We start from the raw sequence: 12,990 nt of genomic DNA, 5'->3' as shown, positions 1-12,990 counted from the left end.
TGGGCTTTTAACTGTAATTAGCCTTTGCCCTTTACCTTCTTTCATTGAGATTCTGGTGTCTGTTGGACAGCCTCGTTGCAGCTTCATGTATAGCAGAGTACGTGCCTGGGACTTGGTTCTAGCATCAGGTAGATGTGGTCAGCTTTTGGTAACTAATAATTTTCATTGCTGCTGCTTTTCAGCAGCAGGGAACAGTTCTCAGTGTGGTGGCAGCCATAGTGCTTTACTTCTCAGTCGAGCGTTGTGCTGGGACAGTGTCTCCAGGTGATTTTCAGAAGAGAGCGCATTGGAGGGATTTGGGCAACTGGAAATGCTAAATTTTAGTTTGGAAGTTGTCTTAAGGTATTGTTGACTTGGAGACACCAAGTGGGAGGCGCCCTGGGGAGTACAGTACCTGATGCTGAGGCTGCTACCAGGGATTGTAAAGTAACTTTGCCTTTTCCAGTAAGTTTGCCTCAGCCACAGAGTCCTGTGTTGCTTTGCCCACTGCAGGTAAAGAAGAGGGACAGAAACAAGAGTGACAAACGTGTTTGTATGTAGCAGTCTCAGCGGGATTGTATCTGGGTAATAACGTTCAGTTAAATTTCACTGCTTTGTGTTCAAAGTGGAGCATGACCATGAATTGTCCTAATAAATCTTGATGCGGAATCACGAATAGATTGTCTCATTCCATGTAAAACTGGACTCTGCTTTAGAGCAAGGAGTACTCAGAGTGCTCTCACCTGGGCTGGGTGTTGGTGGCAGGGCAAGTCCGTGGTGGCTGAATGGTCACACTGAGGTTTGCAGCATGTAGTGATTCATTTAACACACCAGAGCACGAGGAGCAGTAAAGATATTTACCCTGGGATGGCAGAATCAGTCCCTGCTGAAAGGAAAGAACAGGATGCTGCTGCAGCAACCGATGTAAGATGTTCAGCCCTGAAAGGAGGATATTCTTCAGCTTCATCAAATGGAAGAGTTGCTGCTTCTGCTTACAAGGCATTTGCAGGAAAGGGTGAAAATTGGTCTCAGTGTAGAAGAGGTTGTGCATCAGCAGGGCATGCAAAGATCAGTTTAATTTGTTCTGCAAACACCTTCATGAACTCCCTGAAGCAGGACCCTGAATACCATTAAGAAATTACTAGCTGTGTAGGTCTGCATGTCCCTAATGGAGGGCAAGGAAGTGGTTTCGTGGAGGAGAAAGGGAAGAGCTGATCTTTGGAATGGCACGGTCCCCATGTGTAAGCAGATGAGGAGCAGGGATGTGGGTGCTGAGAGGGGCACTGGGAAATGAAGCTGTCCTCAGCTCTGCTCCTTTACTTAAAATAAGGGCTTGTGGCAGCAGAGTTCATAGCGTTAATGTCCAAGGGGATGGTGTGGGACTTGAGCAGGGCCTGGGGCACCACAGCCACAGTGCCATCGTGGGGAGGTACCACTCAAAACTACTGCGTTTCTGTCCCTGTCATCCGCGTGGATGGTTGGCTGCATCTGAAAAATACCACTCAAATTCTGCGCTGCTGCCCACTGAGAGACAGTTTTTCTTAGAGCAAAAATCATGTACGTTTCTACATAATAAGGACATAACACCATGACAGACCTGATTAAGTTCGGGTGAGAACTATTTAGTTTCTAAAAAATGTAAAAAATCTAAAATCTTTGCACACCCGATTTCAGACAGCTGCGTGAGACCGCTGCTCTCCCAGCGCTCCCGGGACGCGTTTCCCCGCTCAGCGCGGAAAAAGAGCTCCCTGTGCACCAGGTTCTACCGAGATTTGAACTCGGATCGCTGGATTCAAAGTCCAGAGTGCTAACCATTACACCATAGAACCGCGCGGTGGCACTCGGCTCTGCGGAGCGGAGCCATAAAGGACCATCAGCGCTCGGCGGAACCGCGGAGCGTTGGGCGCAGACGGAGCACGGGAAAGCTGCGTCTTTGAGATACATAAAGGAACCGCGGGAGGAGCTGCAGCTCAGCAGGCGGCCGCGGGCTCTGCTGACACCGAATTTCTGCTTGCAGCAGCGTGGTTAGTTGCAATAAATACATGCAAAAATATCGAAGGAAAAAAATGCGACAGCTCACTGCGTTTCCTTTCCCATTCAGCTGTGATCGGTTGTGGGCCCTCGTGTCAGCAGCCCAAAAAGCCAACGAATTTCCGTGAATCACGGCGTCCTCACACGACGCCTACTCCCGGACAAAAACGCTTAGGTTCCACCGAGATTTGAACTCGGATCGCTGGATTCAGAGTCCAGAGTGCTAACCATTACACCATGGAACCGCTTGCGAAACCCCTCCCCACGTCTCATATTGAGCGAACCGGAAGCGCCGCGCCGCGTCCCGCCCACGCGTGGGCTCTTTCTCTCCGTCTCGCCGCTCCGCGCAACACATCGCCGCGCCGCAAACAGCGCCGTCTCAGAAGCACCTTAACGTGAAACCCAATCACGGAGCTCTCTCTTGCATCGCTGCCAGTACAAACACGGCCTTGCAAGGCTACTGCGCTCGCTGTAACTTCACATTTGTAGGCTCGATTTGCCTGCATGCATTTCCGCCTGCATGCATTGATTGAGACATCTCCCACGATCCGGTGGCACGAGCAGCGTTATGAACTGAGCTCGACATGAAGCGGACGGGCATGGGAAAACCGGTCCGTGTGGCTGTGCCGGGCTGAAGCACCGCGTCGGGCTCCAACAAAACGAAACCCTCTGCGGAGCTGAAGTCTTTCCCTTCGCACGAACCACAACAGAAAAACGGATCCGCCGCACCCACGGACAGCGCCCGTGGCACAGCGCAGCGCAAACGCAATCCGGACAACAGTTGTTCATTCCGGAGCGGGAAAAGAAAATTAGCAGAGGATGGTTTCGATCCATCGACCTCTGGGTTATGGGCCCAGCACGCTTCCGCTGCGCCACTCTGCTCATAGCTAAACACGGCTCCCGGCGCACTTACAACACCGCACCCAATGCCGCCCGCTTCACTCGCTACTACTTAAACCCGACCCCGCCGGCTGAAAACGCGCCACCGCGCAGCTCTGCCCACCCGCGAGCTCCGCAACAGCTGCAACGCGCGGGACGGAAACCGCGGCACGTCGCTGCAGATCACCGCGTGCACAGCCCCGACGGATCATCGCCGTCCCCGCCGGCAGCCCGCACCTCCCGCCGCCCCACAATGCCGTGCGAACATTTGCATACGCAGCGCGCACCGCCCCGCACCGATCGCACCGGGATATTTCCCCCCTGCTCCGCTCGCTGCCCCGCGTCACTCGTCCCGGCAAGCGCTCTCCCCGCGCTGTCCGTGTCCCGCAACACGCGCTCGCTGTTTTCCAACGCCTCGCCGCAACATCGAGGAAATCGGATTCATAGCCTTCAAATAGGGCTGCTCGGCCTCTGCCACTCGTGCTTGCTTCGGCAGCACATATACTAAAATTGGAACGATACAGAGAAGATTAGCATGGCCCCTGCGCAAGGATGACACGCAAATTCGTGAAGCGTTCCATATTTTTTGCTTTACTACTTCTCCTCGCTCCACGCACAGCCACTCACGCCTGCATGCCCCCTCGCTTACATCTCTCCACATCGCATTAGAGGAAAACCAACCTTAACCTTTGCTCAGACTGGAATATTCACTTTGAAATTTCATTTCTAAGAGGCACCTGCTACGCTTCGTTGTAGTAGGAATGCACGTTTATTTGAGGACAAAGTATAAAGCTTACTGACATGGACGTCCGAGTGGCAAAATCAAAATTCATATAAAGATTGTTAGGATTAAAAGCATTCCTTTTCTGTGTCTGTCACACAGCCAGAGTCACGTGGAGTGTGAGAAATCAATGCTGCCTGTGGGCCACAGTGAGAGGAGCAGATACGCTAGCTACAGGGAGGCACATTTCATAAAGACTTTGAGTGTTGTCTGCTTAATTCCTAATTGGGAACGTAGCTTTATTCCTGACTTTACAGAGGTCCTTGAGGGCAGTGACTCGCTTAACTTATCAAGTTAGCAAGAAACGTGAATCGCTCCACATCTGATTTTGTTTCAGAATTAGGTGGAAGTAAAAGGTGTTAAGTATCCCGATGCTTCTCCAAGCAGCTTTGTGATTTCAAGATAAACAGGAACTGAAAAGCCTACGATGTCTTTTAACAGTTAACTCAGTTTGTGGTTTGGAACATGAATCCCTTTGTAAAGATAATAACTGTGTTTCCGAAGGAGATAGATAGATAGAAATATGACAAAACCATCTAAAGAGCCGCACTCACTTGGGAACCTCGTTGCCAAATACGTGTTTCACAGAAGCAGTGGTGTTAGAGGAGGAATTTTTGCGTGTCTTTTTAAATGAGAAGTGTAAAATACAAGGCATTATCTTTATATATTCATCGCGGAGAAGTTCTGCTCTTTGTGAGAGATCCTGTAATTGTGCAATTAGACTTTTACTGATGATAACTGCAATTCACTTGCATGCCAGAATGAAAATCTGCTGAGATTCTGTTGTAAATAATGAAAGATAAAGAGATGTTTACCAATATTTAAATTGTCGTGTGGTTGGCTCCCAGCCCCGCAGCCCACGGTCACTGCAGCCAAAACGACACGGATCCCCCGCAGCGCGCGTGGGGACAGGAACCGGCCCTGTCAGCTTTGGGCGCGCTCCGGGCGGTCGGACTCGACCCTCGCGAGCTCTGCCCACCCGCGAGCTCCGCAACAGCTGCAACGCGCGGGACGGAAACCGCGGCACGTCGCTGCAGATCACCGCGTGCACAGCCCCGACGGACCATCGCCGTCCCCGCCGGCAGCCCGCACCTCCCGCCGCCCCACAATGCCGTGCGAATATTTGCATACGCAGCGCGCACCGCCCCGCACCGGGATATTCCCCCCCGCTCCGCTCGCTGCCCCGCGTCACTCGTCCCCGCAAGCGCTCTCTCCGCGCTGTCCGTGTCCCGCAACACGCGCTCGCTGCTTTCCAACGCCTCGCCGCAACATTGAGAAGATCGAAATCACAGCCTTCAAATAGGGCTGCTCGGCCTCCGCTAGTCGTGCTTGCTTCGGCAGCACATATACTAAAATTGGAACGATACAGAGAAGATTAGCATGGCCCCTGCGCAAGGATGACACGCAAATTCGTGAAGCGTTCCATATTTTTTGCTTTACTACTTCTCCTCGCTCCACGCACAGCCACTCACGCCTGCACGCCCTCACTGCTCACACGCACACACACACACAACACCACAACGCACGCTCCCTCCGCCCACAGACGCTCTCCTTCTCTAAGCTCCACCTCTCCTCTCACACCACCTCCTGCATTTCACCTACGCACGTTTTCCTCTGCCCATCCAATAAGAGATGCAGCCGAAATAATAACAACAACAAAAATAAGAATAATAAAGTGTGACTACTGTATTGGTGCAGTAGGTACTCATTATTTATCTCACTCGTTATTTATCTAGCATTTAAATAGTGGCCCAGAAGGAGCTGTGCTGAGGGGGACAAAGTATAAAAAAAAAGAGGAGCAAACAATTGTATAGACAGAAACAATAATTCTCTGGTGAAAAGGAGCTACCTATTGCTTTGGTTGACCTACTTGCTGGCTCCTTTCGACACCTTTATAAATTTAAATGGTTTCTCTGTGCAGCATTCTACAGCATGCAATGAACTATGCAACATAACTGAGTTGCTGTTCAATTGAAAAGAAATGCACATACCACAAGGAAAATATATAGAAAGTCTGAGATTTGTAATGCTGAATGTGTACAGCTTCTAAGTACGAAGGAATTGGGACATCATTAGTCCTCTTCAACAGTCATCAACCAAATGGAAGAAACGTTTTACCTTTTGACTACTTCATTTCCATGTATTAAAATACAGTGAGAAAGCAGGTGTTGCAGACTGCTCCATGGCTGCCATAGAGCAAAACGCTCCTGGAAGCTTTATGTGACTAGGGCTATTTTTTTTTTCCTCCATGGTCTCTGTTCCTCTGCACTGAGTTGTCTTGTTCTGACGGTGTTAAGGATCTCACACAAGCACAAAGGCTTTGGGATGAGTCGTGTGCTGACCATGCTCGTGCCTTTCAACTGTTCCCATCTTTCCTCTAACAAATAGGAGCTGTTAATTCCGTTCCGGGCTAGAAGGGAAACAGGCACGTTAATGCTATCGACGATGGGAGTAAGCCATGCTAGTCCTGGCTTGGGCTAATAAATCTCGTTGCTGTGCTATATTATTTGGTGCTGTTTTCTACTGGGCATCGGTGTCATTCTTGGTGTAAATTATGAAGAGATGCAATTTGTGGAGAACACGTCTTTCTGTGCCTGTACAATGTAATGTTGTGATTCAGCCTCTTGTGTTCAAAGTCACTGACAAATGGAAACGGAGAATAGAGCACGGGAAGGATCGAGTATCCCTAAGCACTCTGCAAACAGGCTGCTTAGATAGAGAAGCTTGTTTTCGGCGCGGCCTTTCCTGTATTACAGAGATAAATTACTTGCCACATGGAGAAGTCCACATTAAGAGCGCTGTTTACCGTCCTGCCGCACAAATGCACTCAACCCCCAACCAAACCCGCCCAGCCGTAATGGGAACCGTCAGCCCGCACCTCCCGCCGCCCCACAATGCCGTGCGAATATTTGCATACGCAGCGCGCAGCGCCCTGCACCGATCGCACCGGGATATTCCCCCCCGCTCCCTCGCTGCCCCGAGTCCCTCCTCCCCGCAAGCGCTCTCCCCGCGCTGTCCGTGTCCCGCAACACGCGCTCGCTGTTTTCCAACTCCTCGCCGCAACATCGAGGAAATCGGATTCATAGCCTTCAAATAGTGCTGCTCGGCCTCTGCCAGTCGTGCTTGCTTCGGCAGCACATATACTAAAATTGGAACGATACAGAGAAGATTAGCATGGCCCCTGCGCAAGGATGACACGCAAATTCGTGAAGCGTTCCATATTTTTTGCTTTACTACTTCTCCTCGCTCCACGCACAACCACTCACGCCTGCATGCCCTCACTGCTCACACGCACACAGCACCACAACGCACGCTCCCTCCGCCCACAGACGCTCGCCCTCTGCCCCCCTCGCTCCCTCGCTCTCACTCGCGCTCGCGCACAAACACCGATCGACAACGCCTCTTCAGCGCAACACACGCTTTCATCAACACGTACCGTCGCTCTCCTTCTCTAAGCTCCACCTCTCCTCTCACACCACCTCCTGCATATCACCTACGCTCATTTTCCTCTGCCCAAACTGCAAGACACACTTGTTATGCTCAACCTATGAAGCTCACAACTATCAACGAACTGACACCTAATTAATCCTCCTCACCAGTCAGCAAACAAATGCAAGACATCTTTACTTTTACACTGCTTCCTTTACCCGCATTGAAATACACTGACAAAGCAGGCGTTGCAGACTGCTCTACGGCTGCCAGAAAGCGAAACACTTCCGGAAGCTTCACGTGACTAGGGCTATTCTTTCTCTGTTTTTTTCCTCGTTTTGCATTTCCCTGCACTGAGTCAGCTTGTTCCGAAGGCGTTAAGGATCTCACCCAAGCACAAAGGCTTTGGGATGAGTTGCTTGCTGACCATGCTCGTGCCTTTCAACGCGCTCTCATCTTTCCTCTAACAAATAAGTGCTGTTAGTTCCGTTCCGGGCTAGAAGGGAAACAGGCACGTTAAAGGTATCGAGGATGGGAGCGAGCAGCGTTCTTGTGCCAGGAGATCTCATTGCCGCGCTCGCCCTGGGCCCGCACGGCGGCGGAGCGTTACGTCATCATTACGCGCCGCGCTCGGCTTTTGTCACGTGTTCCTTGTTTACTTCCGCCGGGCGGGCGGCGCCCTTCAGCGGCTCCCACTTCGGAGGGAGTTGCGCGGTTTTGGCGGGCACTGAGCGAGCGGGTGCGTCCCCGGGACGGAGGAGTCACCCCGCGGCCAGGGGAGGTATGACGCGGGATGGCGGTCGGTCGTCTGGCGGCTCGGGGCGTCCCGAGGAGCGGTCGTTGCCGGCAGTGGCGACAGGAGGCCGGGCTGTGGAGGGCCCCGCGCTGCGGCCTGACTGGAAACGTCGCGCGGAGAGCGGCGGGGGATTGCGGGCACGGGGCGGGGCGGGAGGGGCCTCGGGCGGACAGGCGGGCGGGTGCTGCGGCTCCTGAGGTGATTTCCCGGTTCTTTGGGGCCTTAATTTCGTAGAAGAGAATCGCACCCCGTGTGTGGGAGCAGTTTCTGCTGCCGTGGCTCTCAGTGTAACGTTTTATTGCTAAACGATCTTTTCTCTGTTTACAATAGTTTACAATGTCGCTGCCAGCAAAGAGGTGTGGAAGGCCCCCGATGCTGTCCTTTTTGGAAAAGAAAAGGAGAAAGCAAAGTCTTGATAGGAGGAGAGGGAAAACCAGGATTTATGTGGGAAATCATATTGAGCGATGGCTGGCTCTGAAGGAGAAGCTGGATTTCAGGAGCGATGCAGAAGTTGCTGGCTTTTTACTGGACTTGTGAGTAGACTGTGTCTCCTGTGCTTAATAATACCATGTAACTCCCTGGCATCCATTTCACGTGAACTGTGTGTTTGGTCTCTAGGTACGACAGCTATGACCTGCTGCCCAAATCTCCTAAACGTTCCCACCCTGCGGGTGTGAGAAGAATTCCTGTGAAAGAAGAAAGAGGGTTGTCAGACAGCACTTGTTTACGAGCAGCTGATGGAAAGTTAGTAGTGTACTCTCTTCGTATGTGAATGGGGCAAATAAAATTGTTTTCTTTATAGTACTCAAAAGATTGCAGCTTCCAAAAAAAAAAAAAAATAAGGGGGAATAGGGGAATATATAAGGAATGGGAAAGCATACAGCTGATTTTATTTAATTGTGGAATTTGGCTCTCATTTCTAGAAACGTTTCTGTTTAATTTGTTGTTAGCATTGTTAAATATCTAACAGAACAAAATAGATAAAATAGAAACAATACATTTTTTGCAGAAAAATATATTTCAGTTAGAATCTTGGTGTGGATTTGCAGGTATGCTGATGGTGAGCAGCTGTCTAAAGAGGCTGCTTGTTCTGAGTATGGAGGCTTCAGAGTTGTCACTGTGAAAGAAGAGCGAGAGATGCCACCTCGTTGCTCATCAGCAGAGACAGAGGACACGTGAGTGATACCACGGGGTTCTCTTTGCACGTTTTACATTTGAAAACGTTTTGTGTTGACTTTTATTATCACTTTTAATGCAACTTATCAGGAACTCACGCCATTCGTGCTCTGATTCCTTACCTGAAAATTAATAGGGGATTATCCCTCTGGTCACTGCGAGGCAAGCATCTGAGAGAGTTTTTGGAGGAGCTGATTTGTGGGTTATACACGGCAAACTTCTTATTCAGTGTCTGTAGTCTGTGAATGGAAGAAGAAAATAGCCAGTACTCCGTGTGTATTAGCCACCATAGTACATAATGAGGTTTTCAGTCTTGCAGTATATAGGCACACGTGTGCTTTAGCTTTTCTAAAAAGAAAAATGTTCCTTTGTTGACTCTTTGAGTGATAATACGTCCGAAGCGATGTGTTAACCTACTTAGAAGTAGTGCTGTGCTCAAGGAGGCAACCACGTCATCACTCGACTGCTGATTTCTTTTACTGCAGTGTCATCAGTAACTGAGGCATTGAGAGATCAGAGGAGCCTCAAATAGGTATGCCTGTCATTTACTATCTGTTCAGGTTTCAGTTATCCACAAGTGTTACTGAATAATTGTAGTGTTCTCCGTGTCTTAGTTATCAGATGTTTATAAAGGTATCTTTTAATGTATGCAGGGGGACACTGAGCACCTAGGGCATTGCACTGGCATTGCATGGTGTGTCCAAACTGTGTGAAGTATGTAACGTGTGTAGCATGTTTGTCTGAATTTTGTTTTTCACCAGTTTTGTTTTGGTTCTCTTTGTTTCTTGTTTTTGCTGTGTGTGTGTGTGTGTGTTTGTACGTCCTCCCTAACTTTACTTTTGATTTTAGTAGGTGAACACGTTGGGGTTCTGGAAGCAGTTCACTGGCTCAGAAGAATTACTGGAAAGTAGATCAGGAGAAAACAATTAGCAGTGCTGATGAAGCTGAAAAATTCAAGTGCCTTCTTCAAAACAATTTAGTTTTAGGTTGGAGTGCTGCGTTCCAGGCACTGATTTCGTACAGGTGAGACAGAAGATTCTTATTTGGTTGCTTATTTCTACTTTTATTCGATGTGAGTAATAATTAGTGGTTGCACAAAGATGAGAAAATACAACAGTTTAAGTACAAAGAAGAAAAGAAATAGTGTCTTAGAGGAAAGGTATCTCAGGACGTACTGTATGATTTGGTGGAATATTTAGCTGCTGGAAGCAGAGGAGTAGTTGTGCAGTCTGACTGTGAGTATAGCAACTGTTGTGTGCTTCAGTCTGTGAACACCACATCATCAGTAATATTTCTGTTCTTTGTTTGCAGTGTATCACTGAGGCACAGTGATATTGGTGCTGGGGAGTTCTTCGTAGCTGTGGGAAATTTGTATGGTGATAAAGTCATGATAATAGCTGAACTTGAGCCTTAGTAAGGTATAACTCAGTGGCTTTAGATAGACGTGCAAGATTCTTAGTTATTTGAGGAAATTGTGGGTTTTCTTTTGAAAAGGAATAGTAATAGGTTTAAATTGCTGTTTTCCCCCCTTTGTTTACTTCTTACTAAAGGGTGGAGATGAAGAACATCACTACTACTTTTCAGGCATTTGGGTGCTGTGTTGATCTATTGCTATTATTGTTTCAGAAAGTACAGAGGATGCCTTTAATTTGTGCAGTTATATAATGGCCAGGAAAAGAACCACGTGCAGTGTTTCTGCAGCAGGGTCTTGCTGGAGGTGCTTTATTGAGAAATGATAGACTAATAATCATAAAGTGGCTGTTTCGCTGCAGGCCATTTACTGTCTAGTCAGGTAGGCTGGCTAGGAACTGATTGCTGAGGAACTGGAAGGAGTGAATATAACGGAGGAGGAACGCTTTAATTCATCTTTCTTTGGTGGCTTTAATGTTTGGTTTCTGTCTTGTTTTTTGAGTCTTGCCCTGTGGTGTTAGCTGTCAGAGGTTGCTCCTGTTGGAGAGAATTAAGTCGATGGAGAGACAGGAAGGAATAAAGTATCTGGGCTGCTGGGAACTGAAGGTTCTTGCCAGACATACTGGCATGGTTCTTGAGTTGTGGCTATGAAGAGGAGTTGAAGTCAGGAAATAAAGCAGGGAGAAGAGAACACATGGAAATAGCTTCAGTGCATTATGGGCAGGATGTCACAAAAAGGAAAGCATTACTGAACGTGTCCAGTTAGCTGCCTGAGTGTGAAGTTCTTCTGAGTGAAATTCCTGAGGTGTTCTCACGGTAGAGCTGGCTTTCCTTGGATTGATAAGCAGCATAACTTTTTTGCCTTCTTTCTTTAGGAAATGAAGCACAAAATTATACGCAAGTAACACGTATAGAAAATAAATCCTCAAAAACGTGGCCTCGATTAGGTGAGGAAGCATGAAACCTGTAAGATGGATTGGTGGCAGTAAATGGTCAGCTGGGAAGCTCCTGCTTTGGGGTCGGCTTCAACTCCAGTTCCTGACTCTCCTGAAATGGTAGTAGGAATTCCTGTCATGATTTTTCTGTAGCCTTTCTTGTAATCGTGGGACCTTGCAAGAGGGTCTGCGTTGCTGAAGTTCACTCAATCTGTTGTCTGGAAAGCTGTGTGAGTACTGTCTGGATGAGGCAGCAGTAAATTGGAATTCTGTAGCTTGGGGGAAATGTCAACAATGAAGTTAATGCTGAAGACTTACTGTGGAAAATAGAATAAAATTTCTTACAGGCAGGAAAGTAAAGCTTTATGAAAAAAATAACAAACCTAAAGGAGACCTTCCTGTGTTCTATCAGTGAATTGAATTTGAATCTTTTTCCCCACAAAAAATGGGGGAAAGTGCCAAAGTACGACAACAATTCTTAACTGAATCAAAAATTCTGCTGGTACCATTTTTGGATTTCAGCATTCATAGTTTCCTTTTTAAGGACATTATAAGAAGAAAAGACAAACCACAATCTGTGATTCTTTCACTGATGTAGCTTAAAAGCAACCATGCAATGGTGCTTTTCCTTCCAGAAGATGAGGTGATTAGTCTGAGACAAAATGTGTTTTTAATTAAATAGCTTAGCTTACTGTAATGCTAAATGTTGATCTGTATTTTGCTATAGTGAAGTCACATACATCAGAAGTATAAGAAGTTCCTCTGATTGTATCTGCTGCATGTACAGAAGCACAGGCAGGCTGCTTGTAACTTTCCATCACTTCAGAGTTAGTAATTATTAGGAGAACAGCAGGCAGTACTTGTTGAAACAGTGCAGACGTCTTGTGCTTCAGTATTTGAATGTCACACTGTAATCAGTATTATTGTATTACTTTTCAGGGGTAACCAGCAAGAAGAAAGTGAAGCACTTGAGTCATGACTTCTAGGCCGTTCTTGGTCCTTTTTGGTTTTGCTTTGGGGGTTTTGTGAATTACAAAGAATTCCTGTAAGTTCTAGTGTGAAATCCCATGTAAGTTGTTGAGCAACTAATTAAACTGTAATTACCTAAAATTCTGTTGTTTCCTTAACATTAATAAAGCGTGTGGAGTGGATTTACTTAACTGTGAGAGTCTGTGTGTAATTCTCTCGGCAGCGGGAAGCAGGCCATCACAGGCCTCTTGAGAATGTCAGTTACTTCTTGTAGTGTGTACTGACAAAAAGGCTCCTCAAAAGGTTTCTATTTCAACACAGCTTTCTAGAGGCAGCTGCAGCGTGAAGTCTGTTTCCTGCCTGAATGTTTTTCTTTGAGCAATTTTGCTCAGGAGCAAATTTGGAATATCACACATAATGGAGGGTAGGTGTAGCTGCTACTGAAGCACTTAATGATGGATAAAGTAATGGACTAAGTAGTGCTGTGTTATTTCCTTCTAAAAATTCAGTGATTGAGATCAGGTATCGTTAACTTGGTTACTGAATAATTTGCTTGCTTGCTTTTGCTTTGAATATTATGAGAGGTGATACATAGCAAATCGTAT

General features: G+C 47.7%; 1 protein-coding gene and 6 non-coding genes across 7 annotated transcripts in view; 3 read left to right on the top strand and 4 right to left on the bottom strand.

Moving 5' to 3' along the window:
* RAB40B (RAB40B, member RAS oncogene family) overlaps positions 1-12,990 on the bottom strand; it is a 133,311-nt gene that overhangs the window by 27,718 nt on the left and 92,603 nt on the right. The gene's annotated exons all lie outside the window — the stretch shown is intronic.
* TRNAQ-UUG (transfer RNA glutamine (anticodon UUG)) lies at positions 1,737-1,808 on the bottom strand. Its single transcript has one exon. It is a non-coding gene; the product is annotated as a tRNA-Gln (tRNA).
* TRNAQ-CUG (transfer RNA glutamine (anticodon CUG)) lies at positions 2,184-2,255 on the bottom strand. Its single transcript has one exon. It is a non-coding gene; the product is annotated as a tRNA-Gln (tRNA).
* TRNAM-CAU (transfer RNA methionine (anticodon CAU)) lies at positions 2,821-2,892 on the bottom strand. The gene has a single exon. It is a non-coding gene; the product is annotated as a tRNA-Met (tRNA).
* Positions 3,370-3,476, top strand: LOC136048154 (U6 spliceosomal RNA). The gene has a single exon (XR_010622156.1). It is a non-coding gene; the product is annotated as a U6 spliceosomal RNA (small nuclear RNA).
* LOC136048156 (U6 spliceosomal RNA) lies at positions 4,996-5,102 on the top strand. Its single transcript, XR_010622158.1, has one exon. It is a non-coding gene; the product is annotated as a U6 spliceosomal RNA (small nuclear RNA).
* LOC136048155 (U6 spliceosomal RNA) lies at positions 6,790-6,896 on the top strand. Its single transcript, XR_010622157.1, has one exon. It is a non-coding gene; the product is annotated as a U6 spliceosomal RNA (small nuclear RNA).

This window comes from Cyrtonyx montezumae, unplaced genomic scaffold (assembly GCF_038088225.1).
Source record: "Cyrtonyx montezumae isolate F1298 unplaced genomic scaffold, pur_monq_1.0 scaffold_19, whole genome shotgun sequence".
Lineage (NCBI taxonomy): Eukaryota > Metazoa > Chordata > Aves > Galliformes > Odontophoridae > Cyrtonyx > Cyrtonyx montezumae.
The sequence above is the reverse complement of the archived record's forward strand: the minus strand, read 5'-3'. Positions and strand labels throughout refer to the sequence as shown.